We start from the raw sequence: 14,359 nt of genomic DNA, 5'->3' as shown, positions 1-14,359 counted from the left end.
TAGGAGGCGGAGGTTACAGTGAGCTGAGATTGTGCCACTGCACTCCAGCCTGGGCAACAGGAGTGAAACCCTGTCTCAGGAAAAAAAAAAAAAAAATGTTGCAAACTACCTACAGAGTACAACTCTTCAAGTTTGGGAGTAATGACCAGCAAGACATTTGTCAGCAACTCTTCAATGGGTCTGATTGTTTCTTAGGACAACATTTATTATAAGAAACCACAGAGGCTTGGACAGTGGTTTCGAATTTGAATGGCGGTGGGGTGAGGGGCAGGTCTCGGACCCATCAGAAATGGAATAGCCTATCACAGTAGACCATTAGTGGAGGGGAGAATTTCAGAAAGTTGGAATCTTTTGGCAAATCTAAAGTAACATTTCATTTTCATGGAGGACTAGTCTTCATTATTCTATTCCTTCTGCAGATCGAGATGTCACAGACAGGAGTACAGGAAGACAGGATCAAAAACATCAGCCAATAGCAAAGGAACCATTTATTATTACACAACCTGATTGAATATATATATATTTTTCTTTTTTAAAATTTTTTTTTCCTTTTCTTGTTTTTAAAAATACATGGAGTCTCATCATGTTGCCCAGGCTGGTCTTGGACTCCTGAGCTCAGGTAATCCTCCCTCCTCGATCTCCTAAAGTGCTGGGATTACATCACTCCCTGGGGCATGTCCTCATCCGCACTTTTGAAGACTGTTAGCCACAAAGCCAGGCTATATAGTGGGAAAAGCAGTGAGGACATGGAGAAGGCATTATCAACCGTTAAAACCCAAGCTTAGGAGCATACACATCATTTCTACTCATGCTCTGTTGGCAAGAGCTTAGTAATACAGCCACAGCTCAATGTTCAGAAGACTGGGGACCGTATTGCAGGAAGGCAGCCACGTGCCCAGGAAGGAGAAGAGAATGAATTTTGGTGGGTAAATAATAGTCTCTGCCAAGGGGTATTCTCCTTCCTGGACTGACTGGGCTTTATCCCTAGGGCAGAAGGAATGATATATCTGCTTGGGGAGTTTGGGGGAAAAAATGGGCAAGAAAGCCCAGTCCCTTCTTGGATTTCCTTTTCTTCAAACTTGCCTGTCCAGGTCTGCATTCTGATTTGCTGTAGGGGAGGGAGAGGCATGTGCCTGCCCAGGAGGGCTTTGTTAGTCAGAGGTGAAGTTCACTGCAGATACAAAGACAAGTTCTCCAACCTTTCTTATCTGTAAGAAAGGTGATATTTTGATTTCCATATGTCTGTCCCCTGAATCTCTTCTCCAATTGGTTTCAAACTCAGGCAGGAAAAATAGGTTTTATTTACCAGTTCCCTGGAACCCAACAAGTAAATAGAATCCTTCACCTTCTTTGCTCATGAAAGTATCCTACACTCATTGTAAAACTGTGTCTGAACCAGGTGAGGTGGCTCATGCCAACAATCCCATCATTTTGGGAAGCTGACATGTAAGGGTCACTTGAGGCTGGGAGTTTGAGACTAGCCTGGGCAACATGGCAAAATCCATCTCTACAAAAAATTTAAAATATTAGCCAGGCTTGGTGGCTCAAGCCTGTAGTCCCAGCTACTTGGGAGGCTGAGGTGGAAGGATCGCTTGATCCTGGGGGTCCAGGATGCAGTGAGCCCTGATCATGCCATTGCACTGAAGCCTAGGTTACAGAGTGAGACTCTGCTCAAAAAAAGAAAAACAAGGCTGAGGCAGTGGCTCACACCTGTAATCCCAGCACTTTGGGAGGCCGAGGCGGATGGATCACCTGAGGTCCAAGACCAGCCTGGCCAACATGGTGAAACCCCATCTCTAGCAAAAATACAAAAATTAGCTGGGCATGGTGGCAGGTGCCTATAATCCCAGCTACTTGGGAAGCTGAGGCAGGAGAAATGCTTGAACCCAGGAGGCGGATGTTGCAGTGAGCCGAGATTGTGCCACTGCACTCCAGCCTGGGTGACAGTGAGGCTTGGTATCAAAAAAAAAAAAAAAAAAAAAAAAAGAAAAGAAAAGAAAAAAGAAAAACAAATTGTGTCTGAGCTAAGCTATAAATTATTATTATTATTTGAGATGAGGTCTGACTATGTTGCCGTGGCTGCTCTTTTAACTCTTGGGCTTAAGGGATCCTCATGCCTCAACCTCCTGAGAAGCTGGGACTATAGGCACATGCCACCTAAATCATTTTTAATATGTGAACCAAGTTTTACCTTGTAGATATGAAGAATTCTGCTTTGTATATAATTATGAACCTAATTATTGCTTTTCCATAAAAATTATAGTTTTTGTTATTGGTGATTCTGATGAAATTTGTTAACTATCCCAGAAGTTTCAAAACATCCTAAGAGCAAACAATACCAAAAAAGAACACCTGAAGAGATAACATAATAATTATAATGGTAATAAAATACCACTGAAGTTGGAAAAATGGAATTAAAACACTTCTTTTTGCTTGTTTGTTTCTGAGACAAAGTCTTGCTCTGTAGCCCAGGCTGGAGTGCAGTGGTGTGATCTCGGCTCACTGCAACCTCCACAAGTGATGCTCCTGCCTCAGTCTCCGAGTAGCTGGGACTACAGGCATCTGCCACACACTTGGCTAATTTTTCTGTATTTTTAGTAGAGACGGGGTTTCACCATGTTGGCCAGGCTGGTCTTGAACTCCCAACCTCAGGTGATCCGTCTGCCTCAGCCTCCCAAAGTGCTAGGATTATAGGCGTGAACCACCGCACCCAGCCCTCTTATTTTCTTCTTAATTTACACCTTTTCCATGAATAGCTCTCCTTTCTGCATGCACACTAAAGATTTCTGAATCTGTACTTGCCCCACAAGTAATTTTCTTGAACCATACAGTCAAATTTCTAACTGCTGGACATTCTACAGCTAGCGAAAATGTAGCATGTCCAGAACAGAGCTCATTTTATACACTCTTTCTCCCAAATTGGAAGATTTCATATAAAAATATATTTTTCCAGTATTTCTTGAAAAATTGGAAAATGTGAGAATACTGTCCCCATGTAACAACAACTGAGGTTGGTAGCTGCCCCCTTTATTTATTTATTTATTTATTCATTTATTATTTTTTTAGAGCCAGGGTCTTGCTCTCTCAGGCTAGAGTACAGTGGTGAGATCATAGCTGGGATTACAAGCGTCCACCACTGTGCCCTGCCCAGCTTCCCTCTTTAAACAAAGCCTGTGGTCTCCTGTTATTCATAATTCTTATTGCTCCCCACTGTCTTACACTTGGCTGACTTCACACAATACGTTTCTGGAATGGCCCCTATAGGTATTTGCATCTGTAATCACCGATCTAGGCCATACTAGACCATCTGTTGAATTAATAAATTAATTAAAGTACAAATAGCATCTTTTCTGTGAAAGCTGGAATTTGGCCAGGCGCGGTGGCTCACGCCTGTAATCCCAACACTTTGGGAGGCCAAGGCGGGTAGATCACCTGAGGTCAGGAGTTTGAGGACCAGACTGGCCAATATGGTGAAACCCCATCTCTACTAAAAATACAAAATTAGTCAGGCATGGTGGTGGGTGCCTGTTTTCCAGCTACTGGGGAGGCTGAGGCAGGAGAATCGCATGAACTCAGGAGGCAGAGGTTGCAGTGAGCTGAGATTGCACCACTGCCCTCCACCCTAGGTGACCACCCTGGGTGACACCCTGTATCAAAGAACACAGAAAAGAAAACTGGAGTTCCCTGATGTCATTGAACCCTGGATCCGGCAGTTGCTAAACTGATTGCAACTTTGTGTAAGTTACTCAACCTCTCTGTACCTCAGTTGCCTCATCTATAAAATAGAACAATACAGTAGTCTCCCTTTATCTGTGATTTCAGTTACTTGTGGTCAACTGCAGTCGGAAAACACTAAATAGAAAATTCCTGGCTGGGTGCGGTGGCTCAGGCCTATAATCCTAGCACTTTGGGAGTCCAAGGTGGGCAGATCACGAGGTCAGGAGCTCAAGACCAGCCTGACCAATGTGGTGAAACCCTGTCTCTACTAAAAATACAAAATTAGCCAGCATAGTTGGCACGCGCCTGTAATCCCAGCTACTAAGGAGGCTGAGGCAGGAGAATAGCTTGAACCCAGGAGGCTGAAGTTGCAGTGAGCCACGACTGTACCTAGGCAACAGAGTGAGACTCAGTCTCAAAAAAAAAAGAAAAAAAGAAAAGAAAATTCCAGAAAGAAACAACTCATAAATTTTAAATTGTGCATCATTCTGAATAGGATGACGAAATCTCATGCTTCCTCACCCTGTCCCACCCAAGATGTAAATCATCCCTTTGTCCAGCATATCCCCACTGTGGAGTCTGCCCTCCCCACTAGGCTGTAGCTTAATTGTAGTAGATTGTTGCGGTATTGCAGTGCTTTTGTTCTAGTATCCCTATTTGACTTAAATATGGCCCCAAAGTGCAAGAATAGTGATGCAATTCAGATATGCCAAAGAGAAGTTGTAAAATGAAAAGGTGAAAGTTTTCAAATTAACGAGTAAAAGAATCATATGTTAAAAAAATGTTTGTTATAGTAAGAATGAATCTAAACGTGAAATTCTGAAGAAGGAAAAAAGAATTTGTGCTTGTTTTGCTGTCGCACCTCAAACTACAAAAGTTTATCACAATGCATAACTGCTTAGTTAAGATGGAGAAGGCATTAGATGTATGGGGTTGAAAACATGAATAGAAAACATGTTGTGCCAGAAAGTTTTGAGGCTGTATAAAGACTTCAGCATGGGATCCCCTGAAGCAAGTGACATTTAGCCATTTACTATAAGTAATGCATAGTGTTTTTGTTTGTTTGTTTGTTTGTTTGTTTTTTAGACAGTCTCTCTCTGTCGCCCAGGCTGGAGTGCAGTGGCGCTGTCTCGGCTCATTGCAACCTCTGCCTCCTGGGTTCAAGCCATTCTCCTGCTGCAGACTCCTGAGTAGCTGGGATTATAGGTGTGCACCAACACGACTGGCTGATTTTTGTATTTTTAGTTGAGACGGGGTTTCATCATGTTGGTCAGGCTGATCTCGAACTCCTGACCTTGTGATCCTCCCACCTTGGTCTCCCAAAGTGCTGGGATTACAGGTGTGAGCCTCCGTGCCCGGCTGTTGTTATTGTTAATCCCTTACTCTAATGTATAAATTAATTTATCAGAGGTATGTACACATAGGAAAAAACAGTATATATAGGGTTCGGTACTATTCATTGGTTTTAGGCATTCACTGAAGGTCTTGGAAGATTTCCCCCGCAGACAAGGGGGGATTACTGTAGTAGTTACTTCACAGGGTTGTTATGAGAGTTAAATGAGATAAAGCATACAGGCAATTTAGAACAGTGCTCAACAGATAGTTAATGGTAGCTGTTCTTGTATTGCTATAAAGAAAAACCTGGCTAGGTGCCGTGTCTCATGCCTGTAATACCAGCACTTTGGGAGGCCGAAGCAGGCAGATCATGAGATCAAGAGATCAAGATCATCCTGGCCAACATGGTGAAACCCTATCTCTACTAAAAATCCAAACATACAAAAATTAGCCAGGCACGGTGGTGCGCGCTGTAGTCCCAGCTACTCGGGAGGCTGAGGCAGGAGAATCGCTTGCACCCCAGAGGCGGAGGTTGCAGTGAGCTGACATCGTGTCACTGCACTCCAGCTTGGCGACAGAGTGAGACTCCATCTCAAAAAAAAAAAAAAAAAAAAAACCACCTGAGGCTGGGTAATTTATAAAGAAAAGAGGTTTAATTGTCACATGGTTCTGCAGGCTGTACAGGAAGCATAATGTTGGCAGAGTGGAGTGGGGGAGGTACCACAGTTTATAACAACCAGATCTCATGAGAAATCATTCCTCACTCACTATGGTGAGGACGGCCTCAAGCCACGAAGGATTCTATTCCATGACCCAGACATTTTCCACCAGGCCCCGCCTCCAACACTGGGAATTATATTTCAACATGAGATTTGAGCAGGGACAAATATCCAAACTATATCACACTGCCTCTAGGCTTCCTCAGTGGGCAACGCTAGGAAATATATTAGCCTATGTATATGTACATCTTTATTGTCCATCTATTTATCATCCATCTATCATCTATCTATCTATAAACATGACTTCATTCATACTTCTATCTCTGACCCTAATCTAGCACCACATGGTTCATTCTAGCCTTCTCTCCTTGCTTATTTGTGACTTGTTCCCTGGTAGCAAGAGACCTGGCTCCCATTATCTACAATTATTTAGTCATTTGCCAGACCCTAGTGTTAGGAGTTGAATTGTTATCCTAAAATTCATACATTGAAATTCTAACCCCCAGTACCTCATAATGTGACCTTATTTGGAGATAGCATCTTTACAGAGATAATCAAGTTAAAATGAGGTAATTAGGATGGGCCCTAATCTGACTGATGTCCTTATACAAAAGGAAAATTCAAACAGACACACACATAGAGGGAGGCACAGGGAGAGGACAGCTATTTACAAGCCAGTGAGAGAGATCTGGAACAGATCCTTCCTCCACAGCCCTCAGAAGGGACCAACTCTGCCAACAACTTGATTTTGGATTTCCATCCTCCAGGACTATGAGAAAATACATCGTATTGCTTAAGCCACCCAGTTTGTTATGGTAGCCCTAGCAAACGAATAGAGGTATCTTAGGATACAGGGAAATAAGTTTCCAAATTGCTAATGCTTATTATCCCTTTGATAAATAAATTTATCAACTATAGTGCAATGCTTATGTGTAGCTCTTTTTGCCTTTAGCTTTATAGTGTCCAGTCAAAATACTGTTTTCAAAAGTCAACCCCTTTTTCACTCACCCCCTTGTGAGATTATATGTTTATAACTCAGTTAGATTAATTTGTCACAGTCTGAGTTTTATCCTAGTATTTCCCCAACATCTGGTTGACTTTCTGAGAAACTGAATATAGGAAATGGATTTTGCTCAATGTATGTAGTCATATATGCACTACCTATAGAATATAGAACAATTCCATTATCTTTAAAAAATCCCCCTACAACCCCTTTGGAGTCAACTCTGCACCTCTCACCCAACCCCTGGCAATCACTGATGTTTTCTCTCTTCATAGTTTTGCCTTTTACATATGCTGTAGAAATGGAATTGTAATATATAGAGTTTTGAGTCTGACTTCTTTCACTTAGCAAAAATGCATTTGAGTTTCATCCATGTTGTTGAGTGAATTAATGCAGGACAGGTGAGCTCCAGAATTGAGGCTTAGCCCTGGAGGGTTCTTGGCTTTGCCCAGGAAATAATTCAAGGGTGAGTGGCAGTGTTAAATAGCAACTTTTATTGAAGTGGCAGTGCACAGCAGCAGCAAATGTACTCCTCCTGCCAGAGCAGAGTTACCCCATAGGCAGTGTGCCCAGAGTAGCAGCACAGAGGCACTTCTACAGTCCTATTTATACCCACTTTTAATTATATGTAAATTAAGAGGTGGTTATGCAGAAGTTTCTAGAATGAGGGTGGTAACTTCCAGGTCATTGCCATGGAAAGGGGTGGTAACTTTCAGGTGTTGCCATGGCAATGGTAAACTGACAAGCACACTGGTGGGCATGTCTTATGGAGAGGCGCTTCCATCTTAGACTTGTTTTAGCTAGTCCTCAGTTTGATCCTAATGTCCAAGCCCTACCTCTGGAGCCAAGTCCTGCCTCCTACCTCAGAATCAGTAGCTTTTTTCTTTTCATTTCCATCATATGAATGCGCCAGTTTGCTTATTCACTCACCTGCAGAGGGAGATCTTGGCTGTTTCCTGGTTTTTCCAATTAGAAATAAAGTTGTATATGTGTGTGTGTTTGTGTGTGTACATAAATTTTCAATTCATTTGGATAACTACTCAGTAGAAAGATTACTGTGTCATATAGTAAATGTATATTCAACTTTATTTCATTTATTATTTATTAAAATTTTTTGTTCATTTTTGTTGTTGTTGTTGTTTTGTTTTGTTTTGAGACGGAGTCTTGCTCTGTCACCCAGGCTGGAGTGCAATTGCGTCATCTCAGCTCAGTGTGACTTCCACCTCCCAAGTTCAAGTGATTCTCTTGCCTGTCAGCCTCCTGAGTAGCTGGGATTACAGGTGCGGGTCACCACGCCAGGCTAATTTTCTATTTTTAGTAGAGATGGGGTTTTGCCATGTTGGCCAAGCTGATCTGGAACTCCTGACCTCAGGTGATCTACCTGCCTTAGCCTCCCAAAGTGCTGGGATTACAGGCGTGAGCCACTGTGCCTGCCAGCCTATTTTTAAATTTTTTTGAGACAGGGTCATGCTCTGTCACCCAGGCTGGAGCTCAGTGGCACAATCCTGGCTCACTGCAACCTCCGCCTCCCGGGTTCAAGTGATTCTCCTGCCTCAGCCTCCTGAGTAGCTGGGATTACAGGCCTGGGCCATCACGCCAGGCTAATTTTCTATTTTTAGTAGAGATGGGGTTTCGCCATGTTGGCCAAGCTGGTCTCAAACCCCTGACCTCAAGTGATCTGCCCACCTCAGCCTCCCACAGTGCTAGGATTACAGGCGTAAGCCACTAAAGAAACTGCCAAACAGTCTTCTGAAACGATTGAACTATTTTGCATTCCCACCAGCAGAGTTAAGAGTTCCTGTTGTTTTATGTCTTTGTCAGCATTTTGTACTGTTATATTTTTTAAAATTTAAGCAATTGTAATAGGTGTGTAAGAGTATCTCATTGTGGCTTTATTTTGCAACCGCTACATTTTAAAGATTCAATATTGCCATATTACATTCAATGTTCTGCTACATAATACTCCATGTTGTGCGTATATGACATTTCACTCTCAATTGTCCCAGTAATGAACTCTGATCGTCTCCAAATTATACCATGTAATTTGTTTTATTTATTCATTATGATCTAAAATATATCAACATTTCTTTACTTTCTTTTTACCAGCAAATGGATGAGGGAAAATAATATCCTAACAACTACCCAAATAATATTCAAATGAAAACCCAATGTCCAAACCATATCCAAAATCTTCTTGTGCAGATTAGATTGTCAAATTTGTCTACTATAGACTCTATGATAAATGTAGAATTGATGTAATTGACTTCAAAAAAGGATTATTTACATAAAATATTGTGACTTCCTGATTGTTTTCAATAGGTTCTTTATTTCCTTTCTCCATCCTTCCCTTCCTTTCTTCCTTGAATCTTTCCTTTCATTTCATTTTTTCAAGCAAATAAATATTTACTGAAAGCCCTTCACAGCCAGTCACTGTTTAAACCAAGGGTATGTAAAAAACAATAACACTGCCCTGCAGCAGTTAACAGTCTAGAGTAGTGCGTGTTGTGGGAGAAGGAAACATGGGCTCAGGAATGAATGAATACATATCTACATAAATACCCACATACAAGTGTTGTCCACAAACAGAAGGGTTTGCAGCCAGCTTTGTCTTGACGAGTCAGAGAACCTTCTCTGACTTGATTAGACTTACATTTTAGAGCAATAACTTTGGTAGATTGAAGTGGAATAACAGATTGGTATTAGGGAGACCAACTGTGAGGCTATTGCAAATGGTTTAGGGCAGAAATATTGAAGGCCCGCACAAAACAATGGCATATTTTCTTTTTTTTTTTTGAGATGGAGTTTTGCTGTTGTTGCCCAGGCTGGTATGCAATGGCGCGATCTTGACTCACTGCAATCTCCGCCTCCCAGGTTCGATCAATTCTCCTGCCTCAGCTTCTCAAGTAGCTGGGATTACAGGCATGTGCCACCACGCCCAGCTACTTTTGTATTTTTAGTAGAGACAGGGTTTCTCCATGTTGGTCAGGCTGATCTCGAACTCCCGACCACAGGTGATCCCCGCCCCCTGCCTCGGCCTCCCAAAGTGCTGGGATTACAGGCATGAGCCAGTGCGCCCAGCCTAACAATGGCATATTTTCTACCTAAGTGGTCTATGTGTGAGAAACAAAATAAAATCTAGGAATGCAGAACATTGTGTGGCATATAAAAAAACAAAAAAACAAAAAACCCTGACCGTAACAAAAGGTCAACGTACACTGCAATAATCCTGTCCAGGAAAAAAAAGAACTAAAATTAAAAATAAATGAATGAATAAAAGGGCAACATAAAGGATCCTTGGGGTGATACAGCTGATCTGTATCTTCTTGGTGATAGATACACAAACCCACAAATGGTAATATTGTATAGAACTAAATCCATAAACACACAAATGGATACAAGTGAAACTGGGAAAATCTGAATAAGATGGTGGATTGTTACCATTATGGTAAACTGGGGAAAGTTTTCATGGATCTCTCTGTAGTTATTTCTCAAAACTTCATGTGAATCTATAATCATTTCAATAAAAAGTTCAGTTAAGTAATGACAGCAAAATAAAAATATTCTTAAACAAGGCAGGCACAGTGGCTCATGCCTGTAATCCCAACATTTTGGGAGGCTAAGGTGGGAGGACTGCTTGAGCACAGGAGTTGGAGACCAGCCTGGGCAACATAGTGAGAGCCCCAAAATAAAAAAAAATAGTCAGGCATGGTAGTGTACATCTGTAGTCCCAGCTACGTGGGAGGCTGAAGTGGGAGGATTACTTGAGCCAGGGAGGTCAAGCTGTAGTTGCACCACTGCACGCCAGCCTGTGTGACAGAGTGAGACCTTGTCTCCAAAAAGAAAAAAACCAAAAAACAAAATACAGGTGCCGTGGCTCACTCCTGTAATCCCAGCACTTTGGGAGGCAAAGGAGGGAGGATCACCTGAGGTCAGGAGTTTGAGACTAGCCTGACCAACGTGGAGAAATCCCGTCTCTACTAAAAATACAAAATTAGCCAGGCGTGGTGGTGCATGCCTGTAATCCCAGCTATTTGGGAGGCTGAGGCAGGAGAATTGCTGAACCCCGGAGGTGGAGGTTGCAGTGAGCCGAGATCGTGCCATTGCACTCCAGCCTGGGCAGCAAGAGCAAAACTATGTCTCAAGGAAAAAAAAAGATTTTTTTAAACAAAAAAACTATTAATCCTTTTTTTTTTTTTGGATGTAGAGAGAAAAATTTAAGGCATCTTGTTCCTAATTTTCCACTTGGAATTTGATTACATTGCAGCTATAAATTAATTTGGGGAAAAGTAGGAAAAAATAAAAAAATCCAGATCTAACCAAGGTAACTGTTATTTAAATGTATCTTGTGCAGTTTTTAGATGATAATTATTATTAGTTCCTTTGGATGTTTTACCTACAGATTAATGCAGAGGGAAGAAAATAAATATTGAGTACTTAAAGGGCAAGTCATTGCTCTGGGAACTTACAGACATTTCTTTATTTTATGCTAATAAAGAGACAGGTTTTATTATAATTATTAATGCATTTTTCAGATAGGGAAGCTTGAAGATCAGAGTGGGTAAGTACTTTCACAAGGTCACAAAGTGTTGGAGGGAGCCTATACCTGTCTGATGTTAAGGCCTATGCTTTTTTTCTACTACATAGGGGCTGAAATACAGACACAAGCACAGGTGAAATACCATCTTTGTCATCAACTTTCTTGTTGATCTCTATAGTTCTTATCCAATATTGAGAAACGTTGACTATAATATTTTTATGGTAATTGGTGTGGATTATTGCAGCTCAGGAAAATGTCTTTTAAAAGTTGTGACTAGATAGCTTTTAATAAAATATTTCACAAAAAGTGTCAGATACTATCAGAAGACTTCGGGGTACTTCTTTAAACCTTTAAATAAAACAAAAATAAAAACAAAACTTTGGTAAGAGGTTAAAAATGGTTACCTTTTATTGAGCATTCACTATATATGTCAGGCATTATGTTAAGCAACTTAAATGTGTTATTTAAAGTTTCACAGCTAAGCCAGGCACAGCGGCTCACACCTGTAATCCTAGCACTTTGGGAGGCCGAGGCAGGTGGATTGTCTAAGCTCAGGAGTTTGAGACCAGCCTGGGCATTGTGAAACCCCGTCTCCACTAAAATACAAAAAATTAGCAGAATGTGGTGGCACACACCTGCAGTCTTAGCTACTTGGGAGGCTGAGGCACAAGAATTGCTTGAATATGGGAGGCAGAGGTTGCAGTAAACCAAGATTGTGCCACTGCACCTCAGCCTGGGTGACACAGTGTGAGACTCTGTCTCCAAAAGTTTCACAACTGGGCAAGGTGGCTCAGGCCTGTAATCCCAGCACTTTGGGAGGCTGAAATGGGAGGATCTCTTGAGTTCAGGAGTTCAAGACCAGCCTGGGTAATACACCAAGACCACTCTTGATTAAAAAAAAAAAAATTTTTTTTCTTTTTTTTTAAGTTTCACAACAACCTTGTGAGAAATACATGCTTATTTTCCTCATTTTACAGATGTGGAAAGTGAAACCTGGGATGGCTAAGTGACTTAGCCAATGTTACACAGCTATTAAGTGGTAGAAAAATAGGGACAAAACAGGCTGTTTGACTCCAGAGCCACACCTCTAAGCCTCTAGGCTACAATGCTATAAAAATCTACCAAATGAAAATCATGGGAGATAGAGAAAAAAGAAACTTTATTTTAGTATATACGCTGCCAAAGAGAGCATGAGAAAAGGAACCGTAACAGAAAATTTGGCATTGCCCCAGATCAGTGACCAGGGTCACCATTTATTGCAATTAAATTAGATGAGTTAACTACATTGTGTGATTTGGGGGTATAAGAGGGGCCAATGTAAAAAGCTCAAAGGTGGCCGGGTGCAGTGGCTCACACCTGTAATCTCAGCACTTTGGGAGGCTGAGGCAGGCGGATCATTTGAGGTCAGGAGCTCGAAACTAGCCTGACCAACATGGTGAAACCCCATTTCTACTAAAAATACAAAAAAAAATAGCTGGGCGTGGTTGTGCATGCCTGTAGTCACAGCTAATCAGGAGGCTGAGGCAGGACAATCGCTTGAAACCTGGAGGCAGAGGTTGCAGTGAGCCGAGATTGGTGCCACTGCACTCCAGCCTGGGCAACAGAAAGAGACTCCGTCTAAAAAAAAATAAAAAAGCTCAAAGGTATCTTCAAGTCAGTCACTTTCTATCCCTTTTCTCATTATATTTTCTTTATAGCTTTCACTTATCAATTATTTATTATTGATAAGTGAAATTGTTTTATTACTAATAAAATATTTTATTAGTAAAATTATTTTATTGCTAATCATTTGCCTCACCTCACTAGACCATAACTTCAATAAAATCAAGAACCTTGTCTTTCTTACTAAATGCTGTATTTCTACAGTCCAAAGTTGTGCCTGACATAAATATTTGTTGAATGAATGCATAAATGTCTGCCCTTCCCTGGACTTTAATTCAAAAGACTATATAAAAAAGGCATGCATTATTAGAAATTTTTTATTGTTTTAGTTTCTTAGATTGGCTAGGATACACTGAAAAAAGAAGAGGAAGCTGGAGAAAAGGGGGAAAGAGCATATCCACTGGTAATGATAACACCTAAGTTATAAGGGTTGGCAGGGAGTGGTGGTGAAACCTAAAAAATCAAGAGCCTTCATGGGTGAAGTGCCAAAAATTGGTGAGGCTCTCTGGTGTAGGATAAAAACCATCACAAAAGCTAACTTCTCAATTTTGTCTCAGAAATTCTGCTACCATAAAGATTTATGGAAAGAGAGTGAAAGTTATTTAGTTCATTTTAATATGCTAATTACCTTGCATTGTGCAAAGCTTTGATTAAAATGCAACATTCCTGAAGTTCTCATTGAAATTAACGTGTCAAATTTATGTTCAAACTGAGCACTGATCTACATTGTTTATGTATAGTGGGTTCTTCCTGAAGATCCATTATTGATGCTATTACGCTCCTTGTTAGCATTACATCAGTGTTGAGAAGGGTGTATAGGAACAGGCTATGAGAACAACAAAGGAATTGTATATGAAAAACTAAAATGAATGAATAAACAGAGGCATCTGCAGTGTAGAGTGGGAAAGGCAATTAATTTCAATGAGGTTCTGGAGCGCCAAGGAAAACATCTTATCCCCTCAAATGGAAGATACAGTTGTTAAATGTGTGGATTACAACAGGGGATTCTAGGCAGTTTGAAGTTTCAAGAAATGTAAGATTTAGAGAACAGGTTCTCAAACTTTGTAGTCTTAGGATTCCTTTACACTCCTTTAAAAGTTGAGGACCCCAAAGAACTTTTATGTGCATTATTGATACTGATACTTATGTCAGAAATTAAAAGTGAGAAATTTTAAGAGTATTTCATTTAAAAACAATAAAGCAATCAAATATTAACAAAAATAATTTTTAATATGAAAAATAGGCCCGGTGAGGTGGCTCACACCTGTAATCTCAGCACTTTGGGAGGCTGAGCCGGGCGGATCACGAGGTCAGGAGATCGAGACCATCCTGGCTAACACGGTGAAACCCTGTTTCTACTAAAAATACGAAAAATTAGCCAGGCGT

This window comes from Mandrillus leucophaeus, unplaced genomic scaffold, assembly GCF_000951045.1.
Source record: "Mandrillus leucophaeus isolate KB7577 unplaced genomic scaffold, Mleu.le_1.0 Scaffold225, whole genome shotgun sequence".
NCBI classification, from domain to species: Eukaryota; Metazoa; Chordata; class Mammalia; order Primates; family Cercopithecidae; genus Mandrillus; species Mandrillus leucophaeus.
This window is presented reverse-complemented; position numbering follows the sequence as displayed.